Source organism: Peromyscus eremicus, chromosome 1 (assembly GCF_949786415.1).
Source record: "Peromyscus eremicus chromosome 1, PerEre_H2_v1, whole genome shotgun sequence".
Taxonomy (NCBI): Eukaryota; Metazoa; Chordata; class Mammalia; order Rodentia; family Cricetidae; genus Peromyscus; species Peromyscus eremicus.
In genome coordinates, this window is record NC_081416.1 from 8,649,794 (window position 1) to 8,672,732 (window position 22,939).

Sequence of the window (22,939 nt, forward strand, 5' to 3'; positions counted from 1 at the left end):
TTCGATTTTTTTGAGACAAGGTCTTGCTGTATAGGTCAGGCCATCTCTGAACTCATCATCTTTCTGCCTTAGGTTCCCAACGGTTGGAATTACAGACTTTTGCAACCACTGGTGAGAATAAGGAACTTCTTTATACAGGATCCATTGGAGCCACTAAATTCCATGGATAAACTTCAGAAAATCCAACTTGAATTCTCTCAAGAGAGAGAGAAACTCACCCATGAACTTTTCTGAGCATCCCTAGCTTCCATCAATTCTCAAAGGGGTTCTGTAGTCTTAAGAGTTCAACTAGTTAGGTGATGAGAAAACACATTCAGAGAGTACACTGTGAGTACTTGACCATGGAGTACTAGCCCTAAGTGGGGCATCTATATCACCCCCTCTAAGGCCCAGGGAATAATGCAGAAGAGGGGGCAGGAAGAATGTAAAAACCACAGATGAGAAAAGTTTAGGAAAGAGTCTTCCAGAGACATGAGGTAGCTGCTGCACTCATGAACTCACTGCAGGTGTGATAATTTCCCAAGACTAAAGATCACAAATGGGGGAGGGCCCACCAGGCTTCACCCTTCCCTAAAGGACTCTTTGCAGTTAATGGTTCTCTTTGTGGTGCAGCCACGGATAAGTTGCCCATGTTCTAGTAATACCTCCCAGAAGCTAGTACAAACAATTCCTGCCTCTGCCTCCCGAGTACTGGCATTAAAGACCTGCGTGCCACCACCACCCGTGTGCAAACAATTCTAATAGACTTAGTGGGTCACACATAAAAAGAAGACATAAAAGGGAGAAAAAGACTTGGGAAGAAGGGTTTCATCTGGAGGGGGACGGATGAGAGAGGAATGTGGGGTGAAAATTACTAATTCATTATACACATGCATAAAACTGTCAAAGAATTTTTAAAAGTTCACCTGATGATTTCACTGGCACATGCCTTTCAGATGGGCGGTATAGGTGGTAAGCAACTTGTTGCTGATTAAGAACTTCTTTGTGAGGTGACTGCTTTTGGAAGTATATAATACACCAGGTACAAGGTTATCTTTAGTAGAGTAACATTCTCGTTTGCTACTTTTCTTATATGACAGAGTGTCAGAACAGCAGGAAGTACCCACAATTATGAGGCATTTGTGGAAATGTGCCATGCACATGAATAACCTATGTTAACTTAGTCCAGCAGAAAACACTTCAGAACCAGTGGCTTGAACTCCCTACCCCCATTCCCTATCCCCTAGAGACAAAGAAACACAGGCTTAGGGACAGACCTCATTTCTTCAACTCAGTCAGGGCTGTAGATGAAACGGATCCTCACGAAGCATTGTCTTAGTCTGGGCTGTGGCTTTTAAAAAAGGATGATTTTATGCCTTGGTATGTGTCAAAGTTCCGTTCTTGGTGTCCTTCTGCACACTCCTCTTGGAGAGCCTCGTCTGTCGGCCACACTTCAGCCACCATTTCTCCTGCCACTGTTTCAGAGATCTGTATTTCTAGCTGCCTGTTATAGTTCCTACTCCTGCCCCAGTGCCTTGACCTTCATGTGCTAAACAACCAAACTCTTACTCTCCACAGTCAGGAGATGGGAGGGAAGCGGGGGAGGAGGGTGGGAGAGAGAATGAGAGAAGTGTGAACTTTTGCCCTAGTTTTCTTTCTCCATGCTTGAACCAGGACTTCTTTAACTTGACCTTCACCTTAACCTTCACCTCCCATGCTCTTCTGACTTTATTAGTTTTCCTCTTAAGCTAGTTTTTCCTTCCCCATTCTTGGACACCATTTATTTCATGCCTTAGTTCTTTCTTTCTCCATGGAATACTACAGTGATCCTTTTACCTCAGCCTTACACCTCTCCAGCTACTCTCAATACCACTGCCAAAATAAGACATTAAAAACACAAACCTGACCACATCACTCCACTTCCTATAAATCTTTCAATGCCTTTCCATTTTGCACAGAATATAGTCCAAAGAACATGGCATATAAATGTCTGTGGCATAATCTTTGTTATAAATCTCTTCTGCTTTAAAATAGAATAGTGCATAGTTAAATATGAAATTAAGTAGTTCTTATAGTAGGTGATAATCATAAAATTACAGAAGAATTACACAGAAATTAACAGGTTCTATAACACGTATGTTGTGATTCTGACATTGTCCATTTGTTCACTCATATTTCAGGCAAACTGGCCCATTAAACTACCTTTTCATCTTGACAAAAGTTTTACACTATCAAGCAGGAAGTGGAGGTGTACCCCTTTAATCCCAGGTACTCAGGAAGCAGAAGCAGACAGATTTGTATGACTTGTAGAATAGCCTGGTCTATAAAGGAAGCTCCAAGCCAGGCAGAGCTGCATGATAAGACATTGTATAAAAAAATAAAATAAAAAGTTTTACGTAATCTCACTAAATATTCTATATATTCTTACCTACCTCACTCAGGGTAGCAATATCTAACATTTTTTTTTTAGTATGATAGAATTTGGAAATCTGTAGAAAAATCAGTTTCCCTAATGATTTGCTTAAAGCAGTAAGTATATTGATTACATTCCTCATTTCTGTGACTAAACACTTGACAAAGCCACTGAAGGGCTCAGCTGGAGGTGTGTCATGTGGGAAGGGCATGGCGGCAGAACACGAGGAACCGGTCCCACTGTGTCCACAGTCACAGAGCAGAGAACGATGAAGTGATGCTCAGATCACTCTTATTTAGTCTGAGAGCCCAGCCCCACGGATGATGCTGCCCAGGGTGTGTCTTCCCTCAGGCTACACTTTTCTAGAAACACCTTCATAGACACACTCAGAGGCATGTTTCCATGGTGATTCTAAGTCCAATCAGGTTGACACTGAAGATCAGCCATCACTGACAGAATCAATATTTGAGGTTAGAAAGTTCTAAGATGGCCCCAGTGATCCCATTCTCTATTACTCACATTCTGTGTAGTCTTTTTTCACACTTTACCATCAAGGATAGCATATGACAGAAGAGATTGTATGTGCAAGATTAGGTTATTTTAAGAAAGAAAGAAAGAAAGAAAGAAAGAAAGAAAGAAAGAAAGAAAGAAAGAAAGAAAGAAAGAAAGAAAGAAAAAACATGGATCCCATCCTCTCTGCATCCCTTCAATTACTCCAAGGGAAGAGAAAGGCCACATCTTAGGGACTCTTTCATCCGCAAAAGGAATGAAACTCAAACCCTGCTAACACCACTTCAAAAAATAAAACAATCAACTAAAAATGGATTAAAGACTTGAAGACTGGAAACTATGAAACTACTATAAGAAAACATGCCCGGCGGTGGTGGCACATGCCTTTAATCCCAGCACTCGGGAGGCAGAGCCAGGCGAATCTCTGTGAGTTCGAGGCCAGCCTGGTCTACAGAGTGAGATCCATGAAAGGCGCAAAGCTACACAGAGAAACCCTGTCTCAAAAATCCAAAGGAAAAAAAAAAGAAAGAAAACATAATGACACTTTTTGACTTTGTAAAGGTAAAAGGGGAGGGGTAAGACCCAAAACCACAGAAGCAAAAGCAAAAATGAGCACACTAAGAGCTCTGGAACAATAAGGAAACAGTTCCGAACAATGAGGAAACCTGGGGGTGGGGGGTGGGGGGAGATAGAGACAGAGACAGAGACACAGACACAGACAGACAGACACAGAGAGACAGAGACAGAGAGATAGTTTTGAAACTTAATGTGACAGGACTTGAATATTCAGAATCCATAAAGAACAACACATAGGCAAATAATTTGGCTAAAAAAAAAAAAAGAATAAGAGAGGGGGGTACCAGACCTAAACAGTCAGTTCTCAAAATATATACAAATGGCCAGCAAGCAAGCTTACTCCCTTATAACCTAAAATTCCCTTAAAACATGTACTGCTGATAGGCAGGGTTGGATACAGGATGCAGGCAGTATTAATGAAGATACAGCAGCTTGGGGTGCTGAGTGGAAAGATGGATGGATTGAACAAATTAAACAGGATGGATAATCACCTACTGTTTTAGCTCTGGTTCAGGCACGGAGAAAGAAAACTAGGGCAAAATCCACAAAGAAACTACCATAATACTACAGAAAACACCTTATGTTTCAGTAAGAAAGGTTCCTGCCCTCAAGTCCCATCTGATGGCTTAGTCCTAAGTACTGCCTTGCATTAAAACACCATTTTTAGCTATTCAGCAAATGTAAGCCTGTACCAGGCCTTTTCTTTTAGGCCACCAACCAGCTCCCAAATCATGACATGGAGACTTATTATTAGTTTTGAATGCTCAGCCTAGCTTAGGTTCATTTCTGGCTAGCTCTTTTATTTTTTTTTTAATTTTATTTAATTAATATTTTTCATTTATTTTACATACTGACCACAGTTTCCCCTCCCTCCCTCCTCTCCTCCCCTGCCCCTTACTCCCATGTACTGCCCTCCCCATCCACTCCTCCTGTGGGCTTGAACAAAGCATGGCACATCAAGTTGAGGCAGGACTGAGCTCCTCTCCCTGAATCAAGGCTGGGCGAGCAAATCCAGCATGGGGAACAGGCTCCCAAAAGCCATGTAAGTGCCAAGGGCAGGTCCTGATTTCACTAATAGAAGCCTTACAAACAGACAAGTCACACAACTGCCACAGAAGGCCTAGGTTGGTACCATGCAGGCTTGTTAACTCTTGGTCCAGAGTCCATGTGCTCCCACAAGCTCAGGTAAGCTGTCTCTGTGGATTCTCCTGTCATGACCTTGACACCCTCTGGCTCGTACAATCCCTCCTCCCTTTCTTCAGCAGGACTCCCAGAAGTTGGCCCAGTGCTTGGCTGTGGGTCTCTGCGTCTGCTTCCATCAGTTACTGGATAAAGCTCTCTGTTGACAGTCAGGGTAGTCACCAATCTGATTACAGTAGATGGCCAGTTCAGGTACCCTCGCCGCTATTGCTAGAAGTCTTGGCTGGAGTCATCTTTGTTGATTTCTGGGAGTTTCCCTAGCTCCAGGTTTCTCTCTAACCCCAAAATGGCCCCCCTTTTCAAGACATCTCTTTCATCACTCTCCCACCCCCAACCCACCTCCTGTGCCCAGCCTGCCTAACCCACGCCCAACACACGCCCTCAAGTTCCCATCCCTCCATCCCCACTCCCAGTTTACCCAGGAGATCTTTTCTATTTCCCCTTCCCAGGGAAATCCATGCATCCCTCTTTGGGCCCTCTTTGTTCTCTAGTCTGGCTAGCTCTTTTAACTTAACCTGTTTCTCTTTATCTACCTTTTGCCTTGGGGCTTACATTTCTTCCCTTCTGTGTGACTTACTTTCACTGCTTCTCATGTAGGCTGCCTGTAGGCTGCCTGGCTTCTGGTGCGGCCTTCTCCCTCCTCTCCTCCTCCTCCTCCTCCTCCTCTCATTCCTCTAGATTTCTCTTCCTGTTTATTCTTTCTCCCTGACAGCCCTGCCTATGCTTTTCCTGTCTAGCTGTTGGCCATTCAGCTTTTTATTAGACCAATCAGATGCCTTAGGCAGGCAAGGTGAAACAAATGCTACACATCTTTACATAATTAAACTCATATTCTCATATTGTTAAACAAAAGCAGCATGAAAAGTAACACACCTTACACAGTTAAAGTAATATTCTGCAGCATAAACAAATGTAACACATCTTTACATAGTTAAAATAATATTCCACAATATAGACCAAAGCCATACACACAATTTCCTAAATACAATGAAATTAAGACATCATCTCAGTATTTGGTGTGGTGGATAATGAAAAGAAAATGATTTTGTTTTGGTAGGAAGTCAGTTATAAACCACATGTCTCAAAACGTGACATGTAGTGAGTTAAGCTTCTTTAATTTACTTAATTTATACATTTACACTTAGCTTAACTATACTTAGGATTTTCTACTACTCACAAAATAACACAAGTTTCAACCCTGGAATGATTCAGGATTCATATTTTGCTGTTAAACTAAAACCAACCAACCAACCAACAAAAAACTATCATATATCATTTTTAAGGAATTCATGGAAAGCAAAATGTTGCTTAAAATTTTTGATGTACATAAAATTAGAGACTCTAAATATTAAGCTTTGGTATATATACATCTCTGTAATTTGAACATCCTTTAGAATTCATTGTCTGGGATGAACCTCAAAACCTCACTTAATACAACTGATTATAAAGCAGTATTTTGGAATAGTTAAATCTTTAATTTCACTTTCAAATCAAAATAAAACAGCATACTTTAAATACCATTAACATGTCTTAATGTAATCATTACATTTAAAATAGCTATATTTTAATTTATCCTTTGATATACATAATTTTGTAAAAATAGCTTGTTAAGAAAATTACATGGTAAGAAGTAAATGTTATTTTCTTAAGTAAAAGGAAAAGTACATTTATAAAAAGGAAAAGTACATTTATAAAAAGCATCAAAATACCTACAAAGATATATATGCATACACACACACACACACACACACACACACACACATATGTCAACAGTAATTCAAAAGCATTCCCTATAGAAATTAATATTTCACAGAAAATAAATATTTGTATGTAAAATGGCCTTAGAAGTACTAATGGTATTCAATGTAGCAGCAAGAATTTCCACCCAAAACCCGAGAAAGCTTTAAAAAAAAAAAGATTGTAAAACAGAGCTTAAAAAACAGCTTCCTGGTTGTGTCTCTCAGGCAAGCCGTGAGCTACAGTATGGCAGGTTCAAGGCATGTGGGCTTGACCTACAGCATGGCAGATTCCTGCCATGGTATACAGAGGTGTGTCTAAGCTGTGCAGTGGACTGCATGGTGGATTTTGCTTTGCTAGTACAGACACACAAAAAAAAAAAAAAAAAAAAAAGGTTTCTTGGCTACACACTGCTGGATGGAAGCATAGACCCACTGCTTCCCAGACTCAATGATAAGGTACCTCCGCCATGTTGGGAAGCTGAAGATAGGTGGAGTCAGCAGCCAAGACTGCAGCTTCAATCCTAGTCATGCTGCAGTTTAAAGCAATAGCTTCACAATAAGACAGATTCAGATGGAATAAGCCTCTGAACAGTTTACAATGTGTGTAAAAAATTATGTAGGCTTGTAAGAGAGGAAAATATAGAGTTATATAAAGAAATAGTTTTAAAAATAAAGTCTTTAAAGAGACAGTAAAAGTAATATAAAAAATAAGCCATGTAAAGATGGAAATCAGACAGAGTCTGGATTATATTGTCTTTGGGATTTTTTTTTTTTTTTTGGTTTTTCGAGACAGGGTTTCTCTGTGTAGCTTTGTGCCTTTCCTGGAACTCACAGAGATCCGCCTGGCTCTGCCTCCCGAGTGCTGGGATTAAAGACGTGAGCCACCACCGCCCGGCTGAATCTACTTTTAAAGAGCAACAACTTGTTTGAAATGTTTTATATTGCTATAGATTTTAGTTTATTGATACAAATTTAAAGTTAATTTTGTTATACTGTATATATATATATATTTCTACTCTTGTTTAAAGTATTATGCTTATGCAACTCATTTAAAATTATAATGTATAATTAAGAAGTACAGATTAATAACTTGTCATCTATGATAATCAAACTTATAGTCATGTTAGTTAAGTTTTCTAGGTATACATACATATATATACTTCAATTAGGTAGGTAATTGTCAAACACTTCAATGACATACAGAATATGGCATTTAAAATGTTTTAAGAACTTAGACATTTCTGGACAGTAAGACATGTCTGTTTCTGGCAGTACCAACTTGCTTCGAAAAGGAAGATAGGCATCGAAGACATTCCATACAGAGTTTATCTTCTTCTTGGCAAAACTGGCCATTTGGGCAGGAAACTGCTCAGGCCTGGACTGCTAGATAATATGTTGTATAAACTGGACATACAGGACCCATAGGAAAATGACCACTAAATTTTGCCAAAACAGGTGAGATGGTCCTTCAGGTTCCTGTTTCACAGAGGAGACTGCCAGACATTCTGCAGGACACAGCGAGAAGCAAATGAGAGACTCTAGGCCTATAAGCTAAAGATGGATGCCTCAACATTGTAGAGGAATTTTGGGTGACTGTCTAGGCAGCCAGCTATCTCTGTCATTTCCAGAATTTTGCAATTTGCTTACAAAGCACTTCCTGTTTACTTAGGTAATATTATATCCGAATCTTTAATGTAGTTGAAGACTAGATGGTTATAATTAGTTCTCCTTAGTCATGATAAAAGATAAATTAGATATAAAATTTTAGACTCACAAATATAGGATAGAGTATTTAATTTTGCCAAATACAAATAGACTAGATATTGTAACTATAATTCTTGCTTGATAACTGTTCTATTATATGTAATTTTACTATGTTAAAGTTAAAACCTTCCTTTTTTATTAGACAGAAAAGGGGAAGTGCTGTGGGATGGTTTTTCTGTGTGCTGTGAATATATGTTGCTATGATTGGTTAATAAAGAAACTACTCTGGCCTATGGCGAGTCAGGTTATAGCCAGGCAGAAAATCCAAGAGAGAGACAGGAAGAAGAAAGGCAGAGGCAGGAGAGATCCCAGCTGCCACCAAAGGAGAAGCAGATGCCAACAGACAGGTAAAGCCATGGAACACGTGGCAAAACATAGATTAATAGAAATGGGTTAATTTAAGATATAAGAGCTAGCTAGCAAGAAGCCTGCCATAGGCCATACAGCTTGTAAATAATATAAGCCTCTGTGTATTTACTTGGGTCTGAGCAGCTGTGGACTGTGGGTGAGAGAAACCTGGGTGGGGGGGCAGGTGAGACCTTTTGTGTGAATTTTCAAGGAAAAAGTAATCACAACAAAGCCTAACTGTGCAAACCTGTCACTTGACTAGCACTGTTTCTCAAACACATGTTCCAAGAGCAAGAGCTCCAGTAGGAGACTGGTTTTATTGGAGACACTGGTTTTGTGCTCTAGTCTCCTGGAGAAAACAATGGATCTGAACAAAGAGGGCTACCCAATGCAGCACTTCTTTGCTATGCTAAGGTATATCATCAACCTTATAGAGAAGGTGCAAGAAAGTAGTTTTCCCAACATGCTTGGAACTACTTTGCTGAGAAATCCTAAAACTAATGAGGTATGGAACATACAGTGGGAAATAACCCTCTTGGCATAAAGTGTGAAAAGGTAGTGTACTACTATACTTATGCAAAGCTCACCTCAAGGTGTAAAAAGGTCCACAGTAACTCTTAAGTTCCAGTCATCATCTGTGACCTTTTCACTTGTACCAAGTGTTACTCAGGTAGCCCAACTACCTGCTTCCCTTAACATGCAACTTTCTCCACATATAAAGAGAGCAACTTGTACTATTCATTAGGCTAAACCATCTGCACTTCAGCATCTTTCTTGTTTCTAGATTCATAGAAGCAAGCTATCATCCTAGGAACTCAAAGCAGAAATTAAAAGCAACTAAGGGCAGTACTTGAATTTATTTCCCTGTCTTTTACTGTAAGCTTCTAGCAGTAAAAATATAACATGAGTATGAAGAATTTCTGCTAGATATTTAATGTTTGTACTGTGTATCTTTTAATATAGCATTTGAGAATTTTTAATTATAAACCAACTAATTTTAAAGTAATTATACTGCAGGAACACTGCCTTCCACTATGATTCCCATTCTCCAGAAATGAGCCCATCTGATCCGCCAGCTGGATGGATCCCAAGTAAATTTCGATCAGCACTTGGCAAATACCCCTTACATACACAGCATTTTACATAGATTACACACTAAAGATGCATTCTAAGACTGTCCTGAAAACCAAACAGTTGTACCGTAACACAAATGTATTAAATGTATCTTCTTTAAATTTGCAGTTTAAACTGGATGAGCAGTTTTAGTAATACTCCAATATTGTGCTTTAACTCTGTATCCATCTATTCTGTTATTAGTCTGCTGGCATCTAATACTGGATTGGGAAAGTCTGCCATCTGGTAGTTATAGCAACCCTTTACTAACTTGGTTAGAAGCTGAAGATCATGAGTCACCCAGAAATGAAAACCAAGCTTATTATTACTATGAATATGTTGAAATCTTTTCTTCAAAAATAGTCATTCAACAGGGCTTTTCACTCAGAGCAACATCATACATACAAACATTATATAACTGACCTGCCAAAAAAAAAATCAAGTTTTAAAGGGGTTATGGGGATGAATGATTAAGTAAGTCATTAGGTTCCCATTCCCCTCCCCCACAAGACAGCCACTGTCTCTTTATGAAGCCCAGGAATGAAAGCCAAATTAGCCAACTGAACTCTCTCACTTCTCTTCATCATAATGTGGATGCTCTTTGGTACACATCCCTTTCCTCTCGACGAAATTTCAGGTAGACAATACTTCAGATAAATAATAAACGATATAAAAACAATACCAACATGTATAGCATATGAGCATGAACAAAGTGTGTTTAAACTTGCCATGATCTCAGTCAGGAAGGAAAGGCAGAGTGGGGAAGAAAATTACAGAATCTGATCATCTCAGATTCTACAATTTCCTAAAGTTACATAGTTAAGATACTGGGAGACGCCGGGCGGTGGTGGCGCACGCCTTTAATCCCAGCACTCGGGAGGCAGAGGCAGGCGGATCTCTGTAAGTTCGAGGCCAGCCTGGGCTACCAAGTGAGTTCCAGGAAAGGCGCAAAGCTACACAGAGAAACCCTGTCTCGAAAAAACAAAAACAAAAACAAACAAAAAAAAAAGATACTGGGAGACTTAGGAAAACTGAATCTACACTACCTAGTCAGAAAGAAATGCTATTTTCTTTCTAATACATCAGTTCCTTTTCTGAAATAACAGTAACCATAATTTACATAGCTCTTTATATTATAATGTTATTACATGTAGAGTGTGATATTATGCTTTGCACTTTGCGCCTCTCCACCTTTCTCTCTTCTCTCAAACTCACTTTGAAACCTATACAGGCCTTGAACTCAAAATCAGGAAGAGCTGCTCAAGCTGAGACTGCAGATGTATGGCACTATGCCTGGCTCTGCTCTGCTCTTGGAACTTGCTCAGATATCATCATTTCTATCTTCTCCAGTTTTCCTTTACTTTTTAAATATTTCTGTTCTTCCTTTTATGTTTCCAAAGTCAGCAACACATACTTGAACCTGAGTGAAGGTGGCAGGGGTTGAGCAAAGGCAGCATCTAGCCCTGTACAACACTCAGATCATAATCACAGCTATTCTAACTTAGCAGCTAACATGTCAGCACTCTGACATTTCCGCTTGATCATTCTTAGTGCAACCATGTCAAGGACATGGCCATTTAGAGATGGCTTAGGATTATGCAAGGCTTATCCAGCTCAATACGCTTATTTTATCCCATTGTTTTACTTCAACACTCTGTCTATAAAAAAGCCCTTCCTTATGTGGTTGGTCTCTGAAGCCCAAGATTTGATACTCCTGCCACTTAGCAGAGATTCTTCTTGTATCTTTTCCTGAAAGCTTCTGAAGAACTTTTGGTGACAGAGTTCAAGGTGAGAAGGACATTTTTTCACAAGCTTCGGATGCTCCACCCTACTCAAAAGGCCTTCAGTAACCTTAAGTCTTTCTTGAAAACATCTGAGGTGTTCTTGCCACAAAAAATAAGTATATAAAATAGGTAAGACACATGTAAATGGTTAATTGAGCTGCTGTGTAATACTACTTCAAGACATGTTGTACAAGGTAACATACATAATTTTCCTCAATTAAACTTTTAAAAGAAAAACTTTATTAATGTTTGATCCACTCACCAGGTACCAAATGCAGGTAGAGGGTGGCCTGGAGGAAAATAAGTCAAGGGTCCTAAGGAGTGATCACTCAGTATCATTTGACAATGATATTTTCACTTCTTTACCTATTGTAATGGTGAAGGTATATGGTTTCATAACAAACCATATAGAAATTAAAAATATAATGTACAGAACATCCTAATGGCTCAGACAACATGAGGACTGAAGATTTTATGTAATGTACCTATATGACAAGTGCTCAAATAACAGCAGCTATTATTTTTGTCACCTGTCTTCAAGAAGGCTGGTCAAGAAGAACCCATCTGAGTGGAACAACCATTTCTTGTTTTTAACCTTATCCTGGGAAGGCTACAGAATAAAGAGGCAGTAGCTGCATGTAGGTAACAGTCCCCAAAATAGCACTTGTTAAACAAGCTGTCCACACATGTCGGCTGGAATACCTGCAAGCTAGAAAATCCTGAGCAAGCATTTTCCAGATTTCTGCTAGTTCCCACCTGTAAGGAACACAGCATGAACTCTTTACTTTTATGGCAGCACTGTTCAACAGAAATATGATGTGAGCCAGAGGCATATACACACTTCTAATTTTCTAGTAGGTACATTACAAAGTAAAGCAATCACTTAATTTGTATGGGGGTTTGGGGGTGTACTATGTAACCTGTGTGCAGGTATGCCTGCCAACTGAGGTACATGCTGAGGCCAGAGGTTAATGTCAGGATGTTTTTCCTCAATGGCTTCTCCACTTTTCATCCTTATTAATTTATTTTTGAGGCAAGGTCTCTAATTGAACCTGGGACTTACTGCTTTGCCTAGATGGGCTGCCTGATGAGCCCCTGGGCACTGTCTCCAGCACTGCACTTCCTCCCTCAGTACTGGGGTTATAAGCTCCCAACTTAATTTTAATATATTTTGTTTAAAGAAACACCGAAAGTTCACTTCAACATATAATCAATATTAAAAATTAAGGTATTTTACATCCCTTTTCTATAATCAGTCTTTAAAATCTACTGTGTACTTTACAACATTTCAAGTAATCAACAGTCACATGTATGTGGCTGGTGGCTGCATTTGGATAGTAGAGCTCTGTAATTTGGCAGCAAGCCTGAGCCCACTCCAAAGAATCTCTGCTATCTACTAAGTTTCAGTTAGAGCAGCTCTAGCATTTATAATCACTTCACAGACCTCTTTATGTTGACAAAAGACTCTATTCCCTTGAGTACTGTAACGGAAAGACAGTATATCCAAAAGCTGACACAGTCAGCAATGACAACATACACACAAGCAAATGACAACAGTTGCTGGAATTGTAGGAATTGATGAAAGGATGTTGAGCACATCAATCAGCACCAGTTTTGACTGCTCACTAGAGGAACACATTTCAATCAGGTGTACCCTTAATCTAAGAGAATATTTTTTAGAAAGAAGACTTCCTTAAGGGACTTCACTGAAATAATGTTTTGAAAAATGAAAGTCAATAAATTGTAGGAAACTTTCATCTATAAAGTTTAGTGGTACCCCACACATGTGGATGCTCTACCTTTAGTTATGCTAAAGTTTGTTAAAGTTCAACCAAACTGTAAACAGCTTTCCATCAGCAAAGAAAACTGTTCATATGGCTTGCTTGTCTTCAATTCAAGAATGTGTTCAAAGTTTATAAAGTATAACCAGATGTTGTTGGCAAACAACATGCTTTTCAAGCATGACTGATCACCAAGAACAATACCAGAGATGAGGTCTACACACTGGTGAGGGTAAACTTTTGAAGAGTTCATATCTAATTCAACAATTGTCTCTTTGGAACTCTCTTCCCCACATTTTAATATTTTGGATTTTTAACTAAATTTCCCAAGGTGCATAGCAAGTCATAAATATAAGTGATTAAAAATACCCCTTCCTAAACAGATTCAGAACATGTCATACAGCTAATGTCATTAAAAAAAAATCACCATTCTATCTAAAAATGTGAGCTGATATTAAAAGTTGATTGAAAACAAAACACTAAATTAATGTTAATCCAAAGTCACTAAGTGGCTGTTTTTCTTCCTTTTAGAAAAGTTTTTCTCCGTTCAAGTTACTACACAAGTTTATAATCATCAGAATGATCTACTACTCTGTGAACTGAAATTCCAAAGACAACAGCCCCTCTGACAAAAACTTTATAAGGAATAGAACACAATGGACTTGTATCTTAGCTCAGAAAAAAAAAAAATGAAGCTTTGAAAACTGATGATTTTTGTCTTCAGCACTTGAAACAAATTTAGGAACAAACAGATACTATTGACTAATGGGATAAATGCACTAAAATTAAATTAAAATCAGTGTCTTACTACACGCAAAACAGAGTATGAACAATTTTACATCATACCTTTCTGAACCTGTCCTTTAATTCTGATTTAAAAACTCAATATAGCCAAGTGCAGTGGTGCACACCTTTATTCACAGCACTCAAGACAGAGGTAGGCAAAGCTCTATGGTTTATATAGTAAGTTCCAGGCCTGCCAAAGACACTCAGTGAGACCCTGTCTCAAACAAACAAACAAAAAATAAAAACAAACAAAAGAACCATCTCAACCACAATGCTTACAGCCTACTTTCTTCTGGTCAAACTTAGGAATGGGTCAATATTCTTACATATGCTACACTCATTTCACGCTTGCTTCTTCCTTCTTCCTTTCTCAATAGGGGTTCTGCATAGCAGGCAGGAACATGTAGTCAATACATTTATTGATCAACTATGTAATGATACTGTACTTATGACATACTTTACACGTCATACTCACGCCACCTTCAAAGCAATGTGAGAGATTTTCTTTATCACAATTCTCCATTTGAAGACAATGGGAAGGCTCACAGATGGCTAGCTTGCCAAAGGCCAACAGCAATGGAAATCAGATCTGCCTAATGTCAACAGCTGTCCTTTTAGCCACACATGATGGCTCATGGCTGTAATGCCAACACTCAGGAAGCAGAAGCAGGTTCTAAACCAGTCTGAGCTGCAGAGTGAGACCTTATCTCACGAAAACACAGGTGTCAGAGTCTGTGCTTACAGAGAAAACATTTCACATACTGAGCCATCTCCCCAGTCTCAAAATACATTTGAATAGCTAAAATTCTCAAATCACAAAACTAGACTTTAAAACACTAACATTTCTAACATGACAGATTTCTTTCTTTACTGTGCCTTATGTAATAGTCCACTTAGTGAAAATAATGGAAAGTTGGGGTCAAAAGTTCTATAATCTATTTCACTCAAACAAATGATCTAAAACATTTCCTTTGCTTTGGAGGAGTGCAACTGTTTCTCATTTAAATACGTTCCTTAAAAAAAAAAAGTCAAGGCAGCCAAATTCATTCAGTTTGAATTTTGAATTTTCAATATAATGTTCCTAAACATGTCAAAAACATTTACCATATACATGACTTGCTTCAGTGGTAAGCATATGAAATTGGAACAATACACAAAAGATCAGCATGGCTTTTTGTTAAGAAAACAAGAAAGTTCATGACAAGTTCCAGTACATACATACATACACACACACACACACACACACACACACACACACACACACACACACACACACACTTATCCAATTCAATGAAAGAGTTAAAAACTGAAGGGAAAGCTAGGCTCTATTTCCTGAAAAGAACCCTCTAAGCCCAAACCACTGAAGTCTCCCCTGTACCAACTCTGCTCTAGGCAAGGTCATGTGAAACTGTTAAGTAAGCCCTCAGCAAAGAGCTGCACTGAGAGGCTCCCTTCTCAACAAAGCAGAGAGCACTGGACTGCAGAGTGGGGCATCCAGCAGTGAGCCACACAGCGCCTCACACGAAACTTCATAATCATCCAGGCCTCTGCCTCTGCTCAGAGAGGAGAGAGAGCCTTGGGATTCTAGACTCTCCTGTTCTTTACTTCCCTTTCTCCAAATTTGAAAGTTTCAAAGACGTCTTGCTCCTGTCACTATAAACCTCAAGAAAAAGGCAAACCTTTAGCGGCCAAAGAAACTTGCAAATCCAGGAAGTGAGGCAAGGAGGCAGATAGATGTCAGCTGGTCAGCCTCCCCTGAAGATCCCTCCCTTAATTCTCAAATTCCCTTCCCTCTACCAAATTGTCTGTCCAGCTTGGGTGGAGGGCCCCCCCCCTCTAGTTGTGAGGTCCATGATTCCTCATTTATAATAATGGCCAGAGGTTCTGGGCCCCTGTCTCAATCTAGAAGCTTGAGGATTAAACATAATTATTGTTGCAAAACATAGACCTTAGATTTTAAACTGTTTGTTCTTTCAAGATAGTCCTGGCTGTCTTGGAACTCACTTCATAGACCAGGCTGGTCTCGACTCACAGAGATCCACCTGCCTCTGCCTCCCGAGTGCTGGGATTAAAGGGGTACCACCACTGCTGTCTGAAACTATTTTTTGAAATCCACCAAATACGGGGTATTATTTGGAGTGTGAGTGCAAAGTAACTGCAATAAACTCTCACTTCCAAACTCTCTGCCTTGAGCAGAAGGGAAGGGAGGAAATTTCAATAGAAAGAGATAACAGATGGAGCATCTAGTTGACAACCTTCCCAGGCTATTCTGAGACCAAATCTAGATTGACTTCTTATGTAGCAATATATTGGACAGGTGTAAACAGGAAGTCTTGATTCAGAAACTTAAAAATAAATAAAGGAAAACATTTCTAGATGTACAAGGGATATTTAAGCCATTTCGTAATATGGAGTAATAATTTTTTCTGTTTAACTCTTGTGCCTTACAGACTTTGGTCTCTATTTCTTTTTCTTTTTTTTTTTTTTTTTTTTGGGTTTTCGAGACAGGGTTTCTCTGTGTAGCTTTGCGCCTTCCCTGGAACTCACTTGGTAGACCAGGCTGGCCTCGAACTCACAGAGATCCGCCTGGCTCTGCCTCCCGAGTGCTGGGATTAAAGGGGTACCACCACTGCTGTCTGAAACTATTTTTTGAAATCCACCAAATACGGGGTATTATTTGGAGTGTGAGTGCAAAGTAACTGCAATAAACTCTCACTTCCAAACTCTCTGCCTTGAGCAGAAGGGAAGGGAGGAAATTTCAATAGAAAGAGATAACAGATGGAGCATCTAGTTGACAACCTTCCCAGGCTATTCTGAGACCAAATCTAGATTGACTTCTTATGTAGCAATATATTGGACAGGTGTAAACAGGAAGTCTTGATTCAGAAACTTAAAAATAAATAAAGGAAAACATTTCTAGATGTACAAGGGATATTTAAGCCATTTCGTAATATGGAGTAATAATTTTTTCTGTTTAACTCTTGTGCCTTACAGACTTTGGTCTCTATTTCTTTTTTTTTTTTTTTTTTTTTTTTTTTGGGTTTTCGAGACAGGGTTTCTCTGTGTAGCTTTGTGCCTTCCCTGGAACTCACTTGGTAGACCAGGCTGGCCTCGAACTCACAGAGATCCGCCTGGCTCTGCCTCCCGAGTGCTGGGATTAAAGGCGTGCGCCACCACCGCCCGGCTGGTCTCTATTTCTTACTCAAAAATAATTTTAAATTCTTTAAAATGAAATTTGACTTTACAAATGTTTGGTTAAAATATTAAGTTTAATTTAAACTTAAATAAATCTTTTTTATACATTTGGGGTACCTTTTATACTTCTGATTTGTTTTCATTATATTTTATGCTCATAAAATATTTTAAATTTTATGAAGAATGCTTTTGGATAAACAAGTTATTCCAAACATTTTTTTAAATTTTATTTTATTTTATGTATGTGAGTCAGTCAGTCTAAGCACCACATGTGTGCAGTGCCTATGGAGGCCAGAAGAGGGCATCAGACTCCTTGGAACCGAAATAACAGATGGTTCTGAGGGCTATGTGGGTGCCAAGAATTGAACTCAGGCCTTCTGCAAGTGCTCTTAACCACTGAGCAATCTCTTCAGCCCTACTCCCCAACATTATTTAATACTTAAAACTTTTAAACATTAAAGCAAGTTTTGAAAACAATTTACAAGTTAATTTTGTGAAATTCAGTAGTTTTTCCACAGTTGTAAAATCACAATGTCCTTTGACGTCTTATTATAGAGATACATAAAATGCCCAACTATCTCTATAATAAAGCTATCAGAAACATCAGAGGAGCTAAATCTTATACTAATTGTTTCACTATGCAAATTATACCCTCTTACTGGATTAGAGCCTTCACTCAATTTAAAAAAAAAAAAAAAAAAAAAAAAAAAGACCCTGCATGTGATTTTTGACATTTCTACTTAGCTTCTTATGTGTGTCACCATCTGTTTACCCTTAAACTTAAGAGGAACCAATAACTGCAATCAAAGAAAAACAATGACACAATGACTTCCTACAGTTATGACATGATAGACATGGTATTGCAACACCTAATGCCCTCAATTATTTCCTTTTTATTATTCCACTTCCCAAAAGTTTAAAATGAAACACAAAAGCATAACATGGGGATGATGTTTCATTTGGAAACAAAAAGATTACTCCTTGACCAAAATAACTATTTATCTATTTCTAAATGCACAAGTGAAAACAAGTTCAAAGACTGTCAATGAGAAATAGCTGAAAAGTAGTAAAATAGATTAATAGTCACATTTCTAAAATATGTACTGGAAGGAAGAGATATCGTCAAAACTTGCTCAATCTACCTAATTCCCAGTAGGACAGCTGCTATCTTTCCTCTATCACAAGCCAAGAGTAGTGTAAATAGAGTACAATGATTAACTTTGTATCTGCAGGGATCTTCACCAAGTTGCATGAATTTTTTCCTTCAAAATCTCCTGTTCCACCTGTTATTCATGGCGGCCTCTGCAACACCACAGAAAAGATGTTTGTAGATTTTTTTTATTTCTCATAGTTCTAGAGGCTGGATAAGTCATGATCTAGAAGTTGAGAGATGTGGTGTTTGGTGAAGGCCAGCTTTTTGTTTATAGCTGGTTAACTGCTGCATGCATCCCATGCAGGAAAGCTAAGAGAGTTCCCTGAGGTCCCTTTTGTACAGGCATTAACCCCACTCTTGTGGACCTCGTTCCGTATTAAAGACTAGTTTCAATGAGTTGGGATGAACATAAACAGTTTAGCACTCCTTTCTAATAGCAAAGCCATGGCTTCCGTTTACCTGCTCACCTCTAAATGCCTCTAAGCTCAACTCTGCCAGCACCCATTCCCTTCATTGCCATATTTGTAACACCAAATCTCTGACACATCCTATTATGGCTTTCACTGATGAAAACAGGTTTTACTAGGATTAAATCTAAATTTCCTACAATACCACTCCAAGCCCTCAATACAAGAGTGCTCTCAATACAAGAGTGCTCTCAATTTCACTGCTGCCACTTCCCCTCTCTCCCACTACACCCACTCCAGAGTTTCATGTGGCTTTGGGATTCCACTCTCTTGGCTGATACTTCACCTTCCTCCCTAGTAGCTAAAATCCCAATAGACCTATCAGATTCAAATCAAATGCCACATCCTCCTTAAACAGGTCTCTCCTCAACAGGATAAACAGCCCTTCTCTGCCTGCCATTCCTTTTTCTTCTTTCCTTTACTTGGATATGATACTGTGACTCAGGTTCACCTGGAACTCACTATGTAGCCACATGGCCAGTACCTTGTGGCAGTCTCCCTGCCTCAAGTACTGGAATGACAGGAGTGAGCCATCATGCCTGGATGCACTTCCTTTACTCTTGGCGTGGCATAATTCTCAGGTTGGAATTGGAGTCATAGTCATCAATTAACATATTCCTCTTTTCTAGAAAGTTTCATTCTAATAAGGATTATTTTTTTCTAAAATAAATTTAGGGAGTTAATTTTATGCTATATGAAGTATGTCTTGGCAAAAAAGAGAACATTAGAGGGCATGGTTGCATACATCTGCAATCCTAATATATGGGAGATTAGGGCAAGGGGATTGAGAATGAGTCCAGCTCAGGCTACACAGTGAGATCCTGTTTCAAAAAGGGGTGCTAGTGCTGAGATTGCAGCTCAACTGATAGAGTACTTTCCAAGCATGATAAAGCCCTAGCTTCAATCTCCAGCACCACACAGAACTGTTTGTAGTGGCATACCCCTGTAATCTAGAGGCAGAAGAATCAGAAATTCAAGGTCATGCTCAACTAAATAGTAAGTTGGAGTTCAACCTGGGCCACATGACACCCTAAAAGAACTCAAAATAATAGTAATGGTTGTAGTAGTAGTGGTGGTGGTGGTAATATAATAATAAAAATTAAAATATTAATATAGATGGTATATAATATGGCAAAGTAAAGAATCTTTTCATGTACTTTCTAAACAAGTTATCTTCAATGGTAATATTTTTCAGTAGCTAAATATCATCTTGGGCTTGCCAGAAATAGTGTAAATTGAGTGCTCCATATGCTTTAATTATAGGCATGGAAAACATAAATCATCTTTATTGACTTAGGACTTCACAAACATAAATAAGCTGGCTCTGCTCCCCAAAGCCCACAGCACTGATAATCATAGAGCTTTCTTTTGCTTAGCTAGGTCATCCCTAGAAAATGGGCATTCAAGAGACTTACTCATGACTTCCCAAGAACACCTCTTGATTTCTATTTGTATGAACAAAGCATCTTAACCTCTTTAAGCAAAGCAAGCTAAACCATGTTGGGTGTGGGAGAGCAGTGCTGTTTCAGAAATAGGGTCACATCAATTGTTAGTTGTTTTTTATGGACATATGAATGTACACAATACACATTTTCCTGATACTTTTTTAAAAACTGAGGTGTAATCCATGTAGCATTAAGTTTGTTCTTTCCAATTGTCTATTTCAGTGGCTTTTAAATACATTCACAACATTGCAACCTTCACCACTATATAGTTCCAAAACCTTAGCACTCTAATAGGAAGCCTGGTATATATCGAACTCAGTCCTTCACCTTCCTCTGCACCAGAGTTTGTCTTGTAAGTGGACCCGTACAGCACGTGTCCTTTGATGCCTGCTTCTTCACTTGCATAGGTTGGTTATCTGTCTCAGCACTTCATTCTATCTTATGATGGAATAGTATTCCATCTTACATGTATACCACTCTATTTTATGACTGATTAGCATTCCACCCTGTGGATATACTGCCCTTACCTGCTTATCAATTGTTAGATGTATGCTCAGCTGCCACTTTTTGGCTATTATAAATAATGCTTCTATGAACACTGCTGTACTTTTTTTGGTGGAAACCTGTTTGTGTTCTCTTGAGTATATAGCTGTCAGAATTGTTGGGTCATAATGATAACTCTGTTACTATTTTTAACCATGCTAACTGAGAAACAGCCAGGCTATTCCATTTATAATCACAAACATTCTTACATGACAGTAACAATGACATATTTGTTTTTACATTTTAATTAAAACTAAATTATTTTACCTATAGACAAAATGGATATCCTTGGGTACCAAGTGTCATTAGAAGTTAAAATAAATTTAAAGTTTGGGTAAGGTAAATTAAAGGCCTTGAAAGCATAAGGATATATAATAGTATTTCAAGCCCTCACTACAACAAAATTTTTCTTCTGGTCATTAAAGGGATTGAGTATGCATCCTTTAAAAAAAAAAAAAGGGAAGAGGAAACCACGACAACTCTCAAACTTACAGTCAGCCTATAGCTAAGCACCACCCTCTACTCACAGCAACTTCCAAACGACTAGTAAGTTTTGTCAACCAGAACGCTCTCAGATCAGGCTCCTGTTATCACCCTTTCTCCAAACTTCTGTTTTGACTGAAACTTCAGGATCAAGCCTGATTCTCCCCTCTTGTTTATACCCCACAAGCCAGTTATAAAATCCTGTTGATGCTACCCTTACTTAAAATATACCCAGAATCCAACCCAATCTCACCACTTCTACCTGATGTATTCCTCGCCTAGCTTGTTGAATCAATCTCTTCAGCAGTGTCCCTGTAGCCACACTTGCCTGCTATGGGCTACTCTCAAAACTGTCAAATTCATCTTTAAAAAAATACACGTCAGCTGGACAGTGGTGGTACACACCTTTAATCCCAGAGCTCAGGAGGCAGAGGCAGGCAGATCTCTGTGAGTTTGAGGCCAGCCTGGTCTACAAAGCGAGTTCCAGGAAAAGGCGCAAAGCTACACAGAGAAACCCTATCTCAAACAAAACAAAACAAAAAACACGTCAGACTGTCACATCTCTGCTCAAAACCATTCTGAGGCTTCCTGTTTCCCTCTTCTCCCATTCTGTTTCATCCATGCGAGCTACGTGGGCTGGGAGGGCTCTGGGATTGTTCCCTCTGCCTGCAATTTTCTTCCTCACATATTCACACACAATCTTCTGCCTTCTTTTTACATCTCTGTTCATGTGCCACCTTCTCAGTGAGGGATTGAACTGGTCATTCTATTTATTTATTTTATTTATTTATTTATTTATTTGGTTTTTCGAGACAGGGTTTCTCTGTGTAGCTTTGCGCCTTTCCTGGAACTCACTTGGTAGCCCAGGCTGGCCTCGAACTCACAGAGATCCGCCTGGCTCTGCCTCCCAAGTGCTGGGATTAAAGGCGTGCGCCACCACCGCCCGGCAGTCATTCTATTTAAACTGGTGTTTATCCCCGAAAAGTTCTGTTTATCTTCTTCCCTGTTCTACATTTCTCCACAACATGACATATAACGTATTCATTTATTTATTTCTATTTGTTCCCACAAACACCAACTCTATTAGCTAAAAGGGTTTACCTGTTTAGTTTACTAAATCCTCAGCATTTAGAACAGGGCTAGCACATTACTAACTGCATAATAAATATTTGCTGAACGAATACAGGAACAAATGGAAGGAAGCATCAAGCTGGTCAAAAAAAGGAAACCTAAACAGAAGCCACAGGAACATTTATGAGGAAAAACACTACTAAGCACAATACAATCAGGATGAGAGCTGCAGCGCCATTTCTGGAAAAATACACCACAATGCTTGTGAAGTTTGCTTTAGGAAAAGTTGCCCTCTTGGCTTATTTCATTGTTATTGGAAAGGATCTGTTGCTGCCAATGCCCGCCCCCCCACTCCTGAAGAATTCAAACTCCCAGAGTTGACAAGCTCCTGGAATGATGACATCCTCTTAGTGGACACAGAGACACAACACCAAGGATTGCATGGCATTTGCCTTCTACTAGACCCATTTTCATGACCTTCACAACAGACAATCAGAGGAGTCTCGGCTATCTCGCAACCAAAACCACTAACTAGCGAGATCTGTGTTCTTTGCATTGAATAACATACCACCTTCAAGAATCTTAAGAG

At 39.1% G+C, this 22,939-nt stretch overlaps 1 protein-coding gene across 4 annotated transcripts in view; it reads right to left on the minus strand.

The window, feature by feature from the left end:
- The window catches only part of Add3 (adducin 3), a 110,947-nt gene that overhangs the window by 74,618 nt on the left and 13,390 nt on the right, over positions 1–22,939 (minus strand). The window contains exon 1 of one of the 4 annotated variants that reach the window (XM_059256612.1): positions 20,581–20,692. The exons of the other annotated variants lie outside the window; for them this stretch is intronic. The gene's annotated coding sequence lies outside the window, so the exon portion shown is untranslated. Of the gene's footprint in view, positions 1–20,580; positions 20,693–22,939 lie in introns of those variants that run through there. 4 annotated transcript variants of the gene reach the window in all.